The 15,458-nt window shown below is 43.5% G+C and overlaps 1 long non-coding RNA gene across 17 annotated transcripts in view; it reads right to left on the bottom strand.

Moving 5' to 3' along the window:
* LOC109634681 (uncharacterized) overlaps window positions 1–15,458 on the bottom strand; it is a 106,629-nt gene that overhangs the window by 7,938 nt on the left and 83,233 nt on the right. For 10 of the 17 annotated variants that reach the window (XR_011239938.1, XR_011239929.1, XR_011239939.1 and 7 more), the window contains 2 exons: window positions 14,010–14,089; window positions 10,811–10,865 (listed from right to left, as the gene is read on the bottom strand). The exons of 2 other annotated variants lie outside the window; for them this stretch is intronic. This is a non-coding gene — a long non-coding RNA (uncharacterized lncRNA). The remainder of the gene's footprint in view (window positions 1–10,810; window positions 10,866–14,009; window positions 14,090–15,458) is intronic. 5 more of the 17 variants (XR_011239942.1, XR_011239940.1, XR_011239944.1 and 2 more) reach the window with 2 other exon arrangements.

Below are 15,458 nucleotides of genomic sequence, written 5' to 3'. Positions count from 1 at the left end.
GTGTATTTTATAAGTACAATTTGCGACATATCAAGAATTGAATAATTGAGTTGCTGGATATGAAAGCTTTTGTTATTTAGCTTTATTAACTCCTCCATCATTCAGCAGCCACACACACACACACACAGACACACACACATCAACAGGAGCTACATTACAGTAATTGATATTTGTATCCTGAGACAGTTAAGTAAAACAACCTCTCTGGCTCAAGGCAGGAGGATTTCCCTGAAATGTAAATGGAGCTGAGAGAAGGTTGGGAGTGATTTAAGACTGGGTGACATCCACACTGGTGTGCTAAGTCAGTGAAAGTGCTGAGTGCAGGGCGCCAGGTCCGTCTCCCTCTCTTACACTCGCTCTTTCACTCCCTCCATCACTGTCTCTCTTTCTCTATCCCACCCTTTCCATTTCCCTCTTAAGGCAGCTGCCATAACTCAGACTCTATCTTAATCCTTTCTGAGAACACAAACACACACTAACACACACACACAAACACACACAGAGGAAATCACAAAAGGCATTTGCTAGAAGTATGATCCTGTTAATCGCCTCTTGGACTTTAAGGTGAGAGCACAGAGCAGCAGAGGCTGAGTGGGATGTTATGAAGGCAGCCACAGTTATTTGGTTTCACAAACAGAATTCACTGTTTCAGAAACAACAGAAACAACAGGAGGGTTAAAATGAGACCTGAAATCATGCTTCTCCCCTCCTCTCTCTCGTTCACCTCTCTCCCCCTTTCCTCCCCTCTCCTCTAATCCTAAAAGTAGTTTGAGGCTCGCTCATTGTTGGTTCTGATTTAGCTCTATGATGTAAAGTATTGATCTGTACTGTGCCTTCAGACAATGAATAGTATGATTTGGTGAATTAATTCGACACCTTAATGATGCGTAAAGAAACATCCTGCCACTAGAGGGCAGGCATACTAAAAAAACGTAATCACACAAACGCATCATCAACACTGTTTGACTTCGTGTGGCGATTAGTGGTATCAATCTACTCATCTCACACAAAAGAAGCACATCTTCCAAATTGTATATCACATAGTATAAACATTTCTCAGAGGTATAAATTCCGTCGTACAGACCAAATACTGTTTGTATTTTATCACTAGAGCCCTATTAACAGGGAACCCTAACATGAGCCTTGCACAGACAAATTGGTATCAGTGTTTTATTTCAGCCGACATATCGGTAATTGGAATCAGAATTTTCTTTACTCCCTAATGTGGACATCGGCTCCTGAGAATTAATAATGGTTGGTCTCAACATATCACATCTATATTTACCAGATGGGGTTAAAGTATAATCAAACAATTTGGTTTGATTAGTGAATCTGTCATTTTGATACAGTTTAATAAAGAAACGCTTTTAATTGATTTATTTAAAACACACAAACACAACCAGGCTTTTAAAGATTCATGCAAACAAGTTAACCCAAATTAAACCCAACTTGGACTAAAGCCAGTAGCGGTTTAACTCTGTGCATGCACAGCAAATGAAGCCATATGTTGCATCACCAAACTATGGTCACGGTCGATTCCTGTGGACGCTACAAGTGTTTCTGCTCTTTTTAAAAAAAAAAAATCTTTTATGTTTGTCTCTTAGTTTCAGAGGCCTCTGTCAGAGCCAATCAGAGATAAATGAGGGGATTTAGCTCGGCAGTCAGAGATAATAATGATGTCGTTTGAGAGGCGCGCACTTCGTATCCATGTATGGTGAGATGTGAACATAATAATAAAGGAAGGATAAAAATAGTCAACGATAAGTGATGAGATGAGGCTGGTTGAAGGGGGGGGGGGGTGACACTAGCCAACTGCCGGGGAGGGAAGCTCAGCTCTTGTTAACCTAAAATATGCTGAACGCTTCGTTCTTCAAACAAACTCTCTGCTTTGATCATTGTGAGCTCCGTGGAGGAACAGAGCAACAATAGTACACATGCTAATTTATTCTAAAGAAAGGTTGTAGTACGTATTTACAATTAAACGCGTATTACCATGGGGAATAGCAGTCTGCACAAACACACACTTCTCGAAATGCAATTGTAACGTCATCTGTGGTGGTTCAACAGCCAAAATCTGAAATAAGAGTTTCCCGTACATGGAATAAACAGACAAAAGGGACCCATTGTTTTGCCTCGGTGGCCTTATCTGGCCTTGGCCAGCGAGAGACGCATCGGGAGGGAGAGATCCAGTATATCACATCTCAGTGACTGTGGGGAGTCAGTATCACGGCAGATCTCCAGGTCATTTACCAGGGTGGGTGGTTTCATTAGTCTTCTTTGCAACAATACTCACTGATTGCCATCTTGTTTCACGGTGATTTATAATTCCAGCCCCGCGGAGTTTGCAGAAATACCTAAAGCAACTGCTCAAATAAGATAAGAGTGGTTCTTTATATATATGGTGTTGTCTGTGGTGTAGATCAGTGAAAAAAGAAAAGAGAGGGAAAGGGGGAGGGGGAGAGAGAGAGAGAGGCCTCAGGGTGACGTAGTACTTTCTTTTTCTTTTTTTTTTGCAAGCATTAACAGTTTTTCGCCGGAGATGCAAGAATGCAAAAGGCTGTTGTTTCTAACTTCTGGAACAAGCTGCGACTGCAAATGAATGAGACAGTTGTCAGGTCGGATTCGGTTAACATGTGACGTGACGCCACCCTTATGGGATCGCAGGAGCACCGAGGAGAATAAAGCGGAATCCAGACACAAGGGTGCGACTGTGGCAGTTTTGTCATTTCACAGGAAAAGATTCTGTCATCTCTTTTTCATCATCGCATTATTTACATAAAAGTGTACAACCCCTCGAATAAGAAGAGAGGCAGATGGAGGGAAGAGAAGCGAGGAGTCGTGTGGTGAACATGAACAGACTGTAAAACAGAACAATTACAGGAGGACAGAAATAGGAAACATCTTCACAAAGGTGTGATGGTGTTAATTGGATACAGCAAAAGAACGATGTTTAATTTCTTAGAGAAATTGTGCATTAATAACCAATTTACACTTTAAACGAAATTCTGGTAGTTTGTAATGTTATAACTCGCCGAAGTTCAAAAGACGAGACGGATCAATCTTTACTTTGAGGCTGTTTTTATAGCTTATTCTAAACTTGATATGCAGTTAACTCCAAGCTGCTCTTACATCATGACAGTGGCTGAAAGCACAGAGCCATGAATCTTGCACAGGGATTTTATTACTGCCGCAAAACAGCTAATGGGCCGTGCATTTGCTCAGATTAACATTGGCATTGCTCGCTGCTCGTGTGTGTGACAGTGTGTGTGTCTGTGTCTGTGTGTGTGCACACGTACAGCCGGACCCGTTCAATTCAATCCAATTTATCTTCAGATCATGGTCCATAAAAGATGAAACAGCCAGGACATAAACTGCACATCCCACAGAACAATGGAAATCATATTAACTAAAACAAAGAAAAACAAAACCAACACGAGCACTTTAAACATACTTTATCAACTTAAAGGGTTTTTGTTTCATTCTAATGGGAACTTTACACAGAAAAACACACAAAAAACATATATATATATATGTGTATATTCAAATTTGTATTATTCATGTTCACTAATGAATTCTTAAGTGTGTGTGTGAGTATGTTCCCATCAAATTTGACTTAGATCAACACAGATACACACACACACACACAGACTCATATATATAGTAATATAAATATAAATATAAATAAACATTTTTAAAACTTTAAAAATGTTCTCTCATGTATTGGTATGATAGTGTTTTACATGCTCAGACCATGAGGGGCAGACAGGATGAGGTAATCATGAGCCCATGCGGAGCCTCATTATTACTCTTGGATGTGCCTCGGAGGCACTGACTCTCCTCCCTCTCACTCACTGTCGGACTTCTCACAGGAGATTAGCAGAGGGCTCATCGATAGTCGATCACACGCCTCTCCCGCGTAGATTTACAGCCGGGTCACTCTGCTTCCCCTATTACCTAAGCCACATGTCTGGCCGAGTTAGCTCGCCGTCTACGTGAACGGGCTGGGCTCATTATGATTATGTAGGCCAGCGTGTCTCTTGGCCCCTCTCGCTCCCCTCCCAATCAGAGGGGACGGGACAAGGAATTATTCTGGCGATGAAGAGTGTAGCCTGGGGCACCTCTTCGGAGAACGGGCTTTATGTCCGCCTCGGCCTTCGCTGATGACTGAAGAACGGGCAGAGTATGATGTGCACTGAGAGGATGTGGTGTGGTCACACTTTGCCCCCAAGACACAAGATTACTCCATGATGAAAAACAACAGGCCTGAACCCACAACCATCACATTAACAGTAATTGGTGTTTTTCTCATCACGTCAAACACGCAGGAGCGCACACGCAAGAGCCGTCATATTAAAAGAGGTTGAAGGCTAAAATAGAAAAACATAGAGTGTACGAACACAATTCTTTATGTCTCAGACAACTCCTTGTTTTATTGGAACAACCTTAAAGGGGAGCTCCACTGATTTTACACATCAAAGTCTGGAGCTTCTTGGGGAGATCTATTGTATAAAGCGATTTGTGGCTCCGGAGGGAGCTCGGCAAAAATCTCATAAATTCCCCGAAGTGGTGTCACAGGTCGAATCTGAAGACTCATGTTTGAAAGTGAAAAAAAAAATAAAAGTCTGGGGGTGTGGAGTTAGAGAGAAATGAGGTTCCCAGACCTCTGCAGCCCGCGCCTTATCTCTGCTCGAGGGCTGACTCTTGAGTTGCATTGTGGATAATGTATGCATTGTGGGTGATTTCTGGTTCTGCTTCATCCGTCCATCACAGTCAGACGATCTTGTAGGAGTGAAAAACGACTTGTTTATTTTTACAACTAAAGCTGATGGATATATTAAGAAAGTTTAGACTTTGAACATCAAGATAAACACATGTAAATATGTCACATGCTTAAAACAGTGACTGGGCATAATGCATGTATGATGTCTAGCATGGTCGGAACCCCATAAGTCTATAAATCCACTAGCATGTTAGCATCCTAGCATCTACTATAGTCTACATCCTCAGGGGACCATTAATGACTAATTGACCTGAACTTTCCTTCGACAACAAAAGCACGACGGATGTCATCTTTAAATCAACACCATGCAAGTGTTCTACCTTAAAAGAGCGGCTTCAAAATGAGTTGGATGGTTCACCGACTCGGAACAGAGAGAACGTTTCCTCTGTTATTCCCACTCCTCACCCTGAACGTCTGTTCTCGCTCTAACTCTGGTGAGTGGGTACGATCTCCTGTGAGAAGAGCGGAGCAGCAGGTTGAAGAGTGAAGCTGAACTGTAGATGAGTTAAACAACGTTTACCTCTGATATTCAGTCAGGAAACTTAACATGTGAAGAATTCAAGCTGCACCTTTTAGTTGTGTTTCAGTTCAGTGAGTGGGACTACGCAGTCAAACCTGTGTTTTTCCTCTACATAGAGGGCGCTGTTGCTCAGTAAAAACTACATATAGTTGCTTAAAAGGAGGCCTGTGTCGCACTTTGAAATATTTGTATGCTGTCGTGAGGATACTGAGAATTAGTGTAAACAAGCGCGACTAAAAGGCCGTTCAAAATAAATGTGGTTCAAACACATTTCTCCTCTCTATTGTTTTTCTTTAGGGAATATCCTGGTGATAATGCTCCGAGTAGCCTTGGCAAGTTGTGTACAATGATCCTGCGTAATAAGGGGACTCAGGTATCTCATGTTGACACCCCGTGCTCCTCATTGAAACACACCTTGCCTCATTAGTCAGATTCTCCAACTGAACTGAGAGAAGTGCAAGGTCAGCCTTATTTTAGCAACCAATTTCCCCGGCTCCCCCAAGAATATGAGCCTGGTGCTTTTTCTACAAGTCGCAGCTTAATACGACAGGAATGGAACAAAAATCAGTTCCTGTGTAAAAGGAATTCTGCGAGAATAATTGTTTTGCCTGACGTGATTCCCAGTGTAAATCCAACAGGACAAATACTGTAAGGACCGTGCGTTGTTCTTGCTCTAACCTCTGCCACCGACTCGTGCCACAGTTGGAGTTCAAGCATCATTTGGTTATTAAAAAAATACTTTGCCACAAATTCACTTGGATTTTCAGCTTAACGGACACTTTTTGTTCAATCCACCTAAGCTTGTAACCAAACCTGACAGCCATTCGACGAGAGAGCGGCGGAACGTGTCCACTGTTCAAGTCGAAAAGAAAACAGCCGACCCGCTTTCACTGTACAATTAAACCAACTAGAGGACGGGCAGGGAGGAAGAGGAGGGTGCGATTAAGCAAAAGATTTAGCAAATGCTTGTCAGCCGCATCAGGTTGTTCGTACATAATTTGTTTTTTTAGGGAGGGAGTGAAAAAGTAAAGGAATCTGGGTGTTACACGCTGATACAAGAGGACGCCTACAGTTCAGCAGCGGGCATATTCATTGACAGAACGCAGACGGTTACAAAATGATGATGTTTGCGAGGAACGATAGAGGATGTCTCGGAGGCTTCACACGCGTTTTGGTGCCAGGCAGCTAAAAACTGGCAGGATGAAGCTTATCAGGCGAATGCCACAGGATTCATGGGGAAAAACGGTGCTTGGCGGGACGACAGTGCGTGCCTGTGTGTGTTGACGCGGCTGAGTGTGAACGTTGGCCTCCCCATCAGCAAGTCCTGAGGGTTTATGGATGTGGCGTGGATGCGCGAAGCTTTGGCAACAATGTACAGCACGTGTGAAAGGAAGAGAGAGAGAGAGAGACGGAGGGAGGGTGAGAGAAGAGGAAAACACAAACTAATCCTCTGGAAGCATCACAAGGTGGAGGACAAGCACAGCCACAGGGTTTTCCGACCCGAGACGGGGGCGCCACAAAAGTCCCAGACCGCCACTGGCACCCAGGGCGATGCACGGAAAGGGCATCTCTGTGAAGCATACCAGAGGCCGAGCGAATCAAAAACAAGCACATAGAGGGCACAAAGGAGGGAGGACGAAAACAATAAACAAGTCAACACAGTTTTACTCCACAAGGAGATAGCTAAGGTCACTCCACCTCTGCTGAATCACTTAGGACAGTGGACTGCAGGACACTGGGTTATTAACCCCTGTGGACATGCTGACAGGCACCGCTTCAATGGGATCAATGCAAATTCAAAAGTCATGTTGTCTTTTGTTGAATACGTACAGGTTGAGTGGAGAGCAATTTCCACTTGACCCTGACTTGAACCCCCCTGTGCATTTCCTGTAGCAATTTCCAACTGATAACGGCGACGCTGAAGGTTGCTTCTGTCTGAACTGTGAAAATGAATTTCAGCGCTCCGACTTTTCATCTCCGCTGACTTTATCTGGGAAGAAAAGATATTTTGCACAAGTACACATGCAGGGATTCTAAACATATATAACTCAAGTGTCCCAGATTTCATGAAACCTGTAAAGAAACGGGAACTGAGCCGACACCCGGGGATCGTATTTCTTATTCCTCTGTTTTTCCCCCTCTCTTGTCTCAGGAAGGATTCTGCGGGTCTGAATTATTAATTTTCTCTCCCCGCATTCGATTTGTACGACTTGTCACTTTTATCAAATTATGCGCCCGGATCGCTCACTCTTCTGAGCACATTCTTTTTAATTCAATATCTGCATTTCACCTTGCTTGAAATTCAACATCTTTGGCAACCGTTATATACTCTTGAAATCTCATTCATAGTTTAGATTAAAATATAAATATTTATATCATTTCAAGGTTATTTCCACCGAGGCTTTCACTGCAGATGGTCGGGAATTCTCTGTGGGGTTTTCACAGCTTTAACATGATATATTTGAACCATTGTTCATATAAAAATATGCATTAGTGCAGTTATTTTAAAGGAGACATACGGGGTGTTTCTTTCATCTAGTGTGTTTGGTTTTTGTAAAAATTAAAAAGCTGAAGCTGCATGGGATCATTGCAAATGACGAACTTCCGCTTAAGTGTTTATTCAGTTATTATAAAACTTGGGAATCCTCACCTGACCTTTGACATGTGACCTGTCACAGGCGGAGCGACGAGGAGCACTTACTTTGCAATAATATCAAGCGGTAAAACGACTCGCCGTCGATCTGTCTATTGTACCAAATTGTCTCGGCTGAAGATGCTATAAAAGGCACTTGACCTCTGTCACCTTGTGGTTATTATATGTTTTGAAAGCGATGGCAGTGAAGTCCGTCCCTTCTTTTCCCACTTCATCTCTCTCTGCCGCCTCTTAGTGGAGCGGCTGTCACATAAGTGCCCCTGAAGTGAACGCCATCCACCAGCGGGGGCCCTGTGTAGTCGCTCCGTCCAGCTCCGTTTACCACTTAATCACATCTCATTGCTTTAATGAGCAGAATTGTTTATAATCACGCTGTAAATCGCTCATTAATCACCGCTGCAACATCCGATGTCTCTGCACAACAAAGGCATTCTGCTGCGCTGGCATCCCGTAAGTACTTGCTTTAATCGAGTGAGAGGTGCTCACATGTTTTCGATTGAGATCCTCCTTGCTGACTGTGGATATTTGGACAGAAAGAGGAGAATCCATTCAACGCTCCTGCTAATGCATCTGCAGGGCGGAGGCTCCACAGACGGATTGAAACGTTGCCTGCCTTCACTTCTCTGTGTCTGCTTCACAGCGTGCACTCTCACTTTTCCCCCTATTATGAATATTAAAACACATTTTTGGAATTGCCTCTGTGGCCCCGTCTCCCCTCGCTGTTGTAGCAGCTCAAGAGAGGAAACCATACTTAGAGACCTGAAATACTTTTAGGACTAATGCGCTGTTTAGTGAAACGTCACGGTGCCAAGATTGACACCATTTTTTACGCTGCCCCCCCATTAGTGTCACTCAGCCTCCATTGTGGCACATTAAAATAAACTAATGATGTTTCTTCACCAAGTGTCTCATAGAGAATGAGGCGCCAGTAACTGCTCTGTACTTACTGCACCTTCGCCAACTAGTGACAAGTTGCTGCACTAGAGGCGTAACACAGTTGTGTTACAAACGATAATGAGAAAATGATTTTTCTTTTATTGGCAGAGGCTGCGACAGAATCACCGAGACGACACAAAGCAAAAACCTCCACTTTCTTCAACCTCTGTGTCCCCACGCTGACCGGCGGTTGCTTTATTTAGGCTGTGTGGCGACGCACGGGAGGCGGATCAGTGTCAGTGAGGCAGGGACGGGGCTTAGTTCCAGCCTAGGGCCATCCTTGCTGCTCTAGTGGCCTGCATAGAAAGCTACTGAGGGCCCTTTTGCATGGGCAGCCGTCTCCCCAACCCTCAACGGACACCACTCTGGAACTACTGAAGGGGAAATTGAAATATGCTGCCTTTCCGCAAGGTCAGGCTTAGGCAGGACTGACACCTGCTGCTGGCCATGTTAAACATGGCATCCAGAGGCTTCGTAAAACCCACTTCTCTATTGTGCACAGAGCCCTGGTTTACCACAGTTTACTTTACGCTGGATCCATTGAACTACAGCCCTGCACCCCGGCTGCTGTTTGGCAAAAGGCATGTGAAAGTGAGTATTGATCGCTATCTACTTTTCTGTAGGAGCCGATTGACTTTAGCTCATTACATCAATAAACCTCCAGGGAGTATTCTTCTAAAGGCTGACAGAGGAGATAAAGCAGGATCTGATGTGAATGACAATACACAGAACACAGTGCAGAGCAAACACAAGGCCATGAATGACCCGTTAGAACCTTTATGCTGCTCAACACAATGTCACAAGTGAAACATCACTTTTTACTCACTGGTGAGGCCGAAACTTTGGCGCCACATGTCTCAAAGTGTCTTCATGCATCTTGTGTCTGCTATTTTTTCCCATTTTGTTTTCACTCTGTCTGTCATCAAAAGATATTATATGTTGCATGTTGCACTCTGTCAACTGAAAAATTGTGTTTGAGCACGTTGTGATCTGCAGCAGAGCAAAGGAGAAAAGCACACGAGGACATACGACGCCTGTGAAAGGCTGAGAAACACATTTTCTGAAGTAGCTGTGAGATATTTTTTACAAGCAGCACTTATAACATTAACAAAATTTAATAAAAGTCATCTCTCATTATCTTCTTGTTTAGAATTTGTTTATAAGCCTGGGCCCTGAATCAAAATATCGATATCTTACCATAATGCGAAGAATCTCAATCTCAAAAAAAATCCTCCATCCCATCTACTTCAACTAACTCGACTTAATTCTACTTCGATAAACAAGTAAACAGCGGCTGGAACTTCAGACAGTCTCTCCAGAAGTTATCGTGACCTGAGAGGTTCTGAAGTTTACTCTGTTTGTTTGATTCGCTCTAGAGTTTATGAGACACGGATCTAAACACACTGACAAAAAGTCAATGGGTATTTTGCACACTGCGTACACACACTCACACAGTGCATCTCAGGGCAGCACTTCTTTTCCGACAGCCGTCAGTATAATACTCAAGGACACTTTGGCGCGCTGAATGGGGAAGACTGCGATCGAACAGGACAAGTAGATACGTTTATGTAGAATATACATTTTACTCACTAACTATATATGTACTTGGCTATACAATTTTTTTTCCAAAGTAAATTTGCAATGACGTCATGTTGGGAGTGAGGGCACCACCGTAGCGCCCCCTATTGGCCTGCTGCCACTGATGTATGGACGTACATTACACAAGAGTTCACCTGATACATACATTTCTGAGCTGGGAAGGCTCTTTTAATGAGAAAACAAGCTTCAGCCAGTGTACTTCCGTGTTATGAATAGCTCGACCGCCTATACATTACAGCTAGAAATTCAACATGTCTGCCAGGGGTACTTGGGGAAATCACATTCCTTGGTGTGTGTGTGTGGGAGTGTTGCTTTTTATTACCTGCCTCAGAGCTTCAAATCCAATTCCATCTCTTCACTTCTCCCTGGGCCTGCCTCTGTCAGTGCACAGAGAACATTGGATGGGCGATGATGCAGCCTTATGGGTGGAACGGCTATAGCCTGCAGGTGACTTTAAATTAACACCCTTCATTAAGAGCATCCATCACATGGGATCCATAGGGAATCACCTGGAACACCCATGACACGGAAGTCCACAGAAAATGGCACAAATGCTGAATATATGCATATCAGTCTTCACTGAAGTAATCCACCTGTCTGAAAAAAGTACCCTCTATATATTATTCTGGGCATATGGGGAAGATGTCATAAGTCTGTGTTTCGCTGGCAGTTCCCAGCTCAGGTTGGCGGTGAGGGGGGGGGTGAAGACAAAGTCTGAACCTTACGGTGACAAAGCCGTGCTGGAATGGTCGAAGGCAGCTGGACATAAATTCAGAACAGCCGTCTTTGTTTTGTTTTTTTCATACGACACAGCTGCATCCTTTATGAGGTGGAGAATGCCTAACCAGCCATCCAAGGCATGAGACAGGCCAGGCGTCCATGGTGACAGCAAAGGGTGCTTCGTTTACATTCAGGGAGACTTAGACAATATTCCCCCGGCCAACTTATCCTGCTGAAACAGCGGCCACACTTGGCCGACCGAGCTGTGAGTCTTTTTATTTATTTATTTCCCGGCCTGGAATCTCTGGGGCTAGTGGAGGATTTAAGGGAAGGGGGGAAGAGGCAAGAAATCTGGGCTGCTGAGCACACCACTGGACCAGGATCCCTGAGTTGAATTTCTGAAAGGCTCATTATTCTGGAATGGGGAGAGAGTCGCATTGAGGGGTGGAAGGGATGAACAGGGGCTCAAGGCGGAGTGTCCATCAGAGCGGCTGTGGTGCGTTTAGACACATCACCGCTGGGACAAATGGGGATCAGGGGTTGGAGTGAGATCCATATGACTCACCAGAGTCTGAACCACAGTGTGTTATTGTTCTGCTCACACTGTCGTCACACTTCCGCTCGTTGTGTTTCTCTTTCTCTCCGTCCTGATCAGACTATTTTAAATGACTAAATGATAGATACATAGATAGATAGATATATAGATAGATAGATAGATACATAGACAGAGAGATGGAAATGGAGAGATGGATGATAGATGGAGAGAGATAGATAGATAGACAGATTGAAAGACAGAGAGACAGACAGACAGAGACAGACAGAGAGAGAGATAGAAATGGAGAGTTGGATGATAGATGGATAGGGAGAGAGATAGAGAGGTAGATAGTGAGATAGATAGATGGAGAGATGGAGAAAGATAGAAATAGATAGATAGATAGTACACTATGTAAGATATAAAAATAAAAGAACAAAACTACATAGATTATAAAGTTTAAAAATGGAACATGATACAGAAACATGGTAACAGGAGGTGTGTGAAGGTGAAACAGGCAAACAGCGTTTCTCCGTCAGACTGAAGTGTGTGAAGAGATTTAATTATTACATTTAAAAAAAAAAATATTAACCATTGGACCAAACACGAGACTTAAATAACAAGGCTTTCATTGATCATGCACCTGCAACATGACAACATTAGACTCAATCGCTTTAATTTGACTAAGAGTCCGGTCTGAGCGCGGTGGAATACATTACTATCTCAGCTTACGGCCACTTATAACTGACATCTCACCAATCTACATTCCAGGCCTTCAAAAGGGAATAAAATTATGAGGAAATTACAAGGCAAGTGAGTCTCGGTCCCACACGGGGAATTAAAACTTATTATCTGTGACAACCTGTCAGCCAGTGAGAACTCAAACATGAGCACAAAGCTCTGTGAGCCACGGAGGGGAGAAGGGAGAGAGAGAGACAGAGTGATAAAAAAAAAGAGGAAGGAAAAGAGAAAGGGGCAGTTAGATACATCATTTCTGACGAAAAAGCACCTCCTGGTAGGATGAACAGTAACTGCTTTCGACCGGCTGTGATTTGACGAGCTTGATCTCGACCCACGATGCGGTCATACAGCGTTTCAGATCTCGGCTTTGTTTTGTATTTGGAGTGAAGTGATACTGTTTAAATGATACACTCAGCCGCCTCAGATTTCTTCAAACTACAGTCGACACATAGAAACCGACAATCCCCCGAGAGCTCGACAATCATGAGTCGTAATTATTCAACGATTCCGCAGCTTTGGTATTAAAAGGGAAAAGCTAATGATGAAAAATAGGCAAAACAAATCATATATCACCTACCATTAACCAAGTTCAAGCATAACCCATCACAGTCACTCTAACCAGTTCAAGGGAATTACAATACTCTGCGGAGTCCACAGTCAGATGCAATTAGCGGGACTGATGGCAAATTAGACTAAATTATCATGCTATCTGATTTAATGGGCCCGGAGTGGCGGCTCACTGGCACTTCCACAGTTGTGATGTCATCAACGTGAATACCAAGAGAGTGGAGGGGGGTGGGCGCTTGAATCAGACATTTTACTTTAACGCCCCCCAAGGAAATCCACTCCGATTCGGTCCACCCGCCCCTAACATCCCACCAGGGAACACCCGGAGAGCTGCATGAAAGCGCCGCGAAGAGCCGAGAGGGAACTTCACACGGGAAGCCGCGCCTCAGAAGTTGGTGGGAACTTACGAGCATTACCGAGTTTGTGCAACTTCAGAAAAAACCCCTGAAAGCCTGGCGGCCGCTCAGAGACTTTTGTTTCTCCTCCTCCTCCTTCTTCTTCTTCTCGGAGGAAAACAACAACAGTTTTGCGAATTTTGACCGACTGAATACGATATTAGCACAATGAGCCGCCAGCAACCACCTTCCTCCCCCTGTTAAGTAATACAGCGGCGGGGGAGGGGGGGGATTTTTGGTTCCTCACTCCTCGGCTTTGTGTCATCCTGCTGACATCTGCTACGTTTGCATGGCAGCTGGAGATCCTTGGATTAAGCGCTTACAAGAGTATTGCCATATCTCATTTAACAACATAATCATCTTATGAGGAAAGCGATGTTTCATCCCTGATGTTTTACAAAGCTTGGCGTGCAGTTTCCACTTACGCTCTCCCTCCTCTATCCCACTCTATGCCTTTTTCCCTCCCAGCCGTCTTTCCATGCCTTGCAACGTGCAGTTTTCGGGGTAATCTTGTTGAACATTGCGTGTGTGTGTGTGTTTCGACCAGTGTAGATCATATTATTTACCAGACAGCTCTCTTCAGCCTTTTCTCCCTCCAAGGCTATCTGCGTCTCGAAAGCTCAATCAACATTTTTTAGCAAGGCCTCTGAAACGACCAACAACAACAAAAAAAGAAAGCCACATCAAGATTAAGGCTCCAAGGATGCCTCTGTTTCTAAGCTGCCAGACAAGAAGATGGTAAAATACACTTGAACCCAGAAGGACGGTGTCTCTGAGGGTTCCATTGAGCTTGTATTGATCATGTTCAGCAGCTAAAAGAGTCTTTATTTTAAACCCATTGTTTTGTGGGCTGGATTCTTAATATTGATTAAACCTTATGCTTGTTGTGGTTTTTTTTAGCCACAAGGTTGGTGCAGAATTTCAATTCAGATTAAAATATCTAATCAATTACTGCCTGGATTACTATAATATTCCATAGAGACATTCATGGTCCATGGTGGATAAATATGAATGATTTAAGTTATTGCTCCGACCCTCAGTGGTTGACATTAATTGTTTTTCTTTTGTCTTGTAGCTCTTAAAATTATAAAACATACAATAAAGGATTTACACATTCATGACACATTCACACTTTCCCCAGGACGAACTGGTTGGTTAAACATTTCATCAAGTTCAAATTATTTTCCAATAATAGTTTATTTAACTATTGACATCCCCATTGACCTCAGCTGCATTTTACATTCGGTGACAAGTATCCAATATTATTTAAACTAAGATGGTGAGCATGCTAATACTGCATGCTAAGCATCAACATGTCAGCATTAGTCTCAGTATGTCATTTTACTGCTGTAAATATGATCTCGTTTCATTGAGTCCTATCTTGTGTGTAACCCCTGTTGTGCTGTATACAGTTGCTTCAGGAAATGTTCAGCCCCTTTTACTTTCCGTACTTTTTAATCTATTGTGTTGGAAGTTTTAATTGTTCATTGATTTTTGCCCATCAATCCACACTAAACCTGTGGCAAACGGAATTGATCGGACATAGAAAGACACAAGCCAGCGTTTTTGTAACTGCATGTCAAGACTAAATCTAACTAGTGAGGTCAAAATAACTAATTACATCAGGGTAATGGTTTAGAACAATGTCTTCCGTTTTCCACGAATCCTCGAGTTGGTCATCAAGACAAATTACTAGGAAAGAAGGGCCTTGATCAGGGAGGAGACCATGAACCCAACAATCACTCAAACAAAGCTTCTTGAGTCCGTCTGGGTGGACGAGCATCTCAGCTGCACTCTATCAATCAGGCCTTCGTGGTACACAAGCTAGATGGAAGTCATTCGGAGTATTCAAAGGTCTTAGTATTGCAAGACAGAATCTAACAGACGCTTCCCAAACAATCTGACGATATGTGAAAGGGCTCTACCAGGAAATGTTGGATAAACTGCCCAAGTACATGTGTGAAAAGCTCCTGGAGACTCACCTAAGACGAGTCGAAGCTGGAATTGCTACCAAA

Source organism: Paralichthys olivaceus, chromosome 22 (genome assembly GCF_024713975.1).
Source record: "Paralichthys olivaceus isolate ysfri-2021 chromosome 22, ASM2471397v2, whole genome shotgun sequence".
In the NCBI taxonomy this organism is placed as follows: domain Eukaryota; kingdom Metazoa; phylum Chordata; class Actinopteri; order Pleuronectiformes; family Paralichthyidae; genus Paralichthys; species Paralichthys olivaceus.
This window is presented reverse-complemented; position numbering and strand designations above follow the sequence as displayed.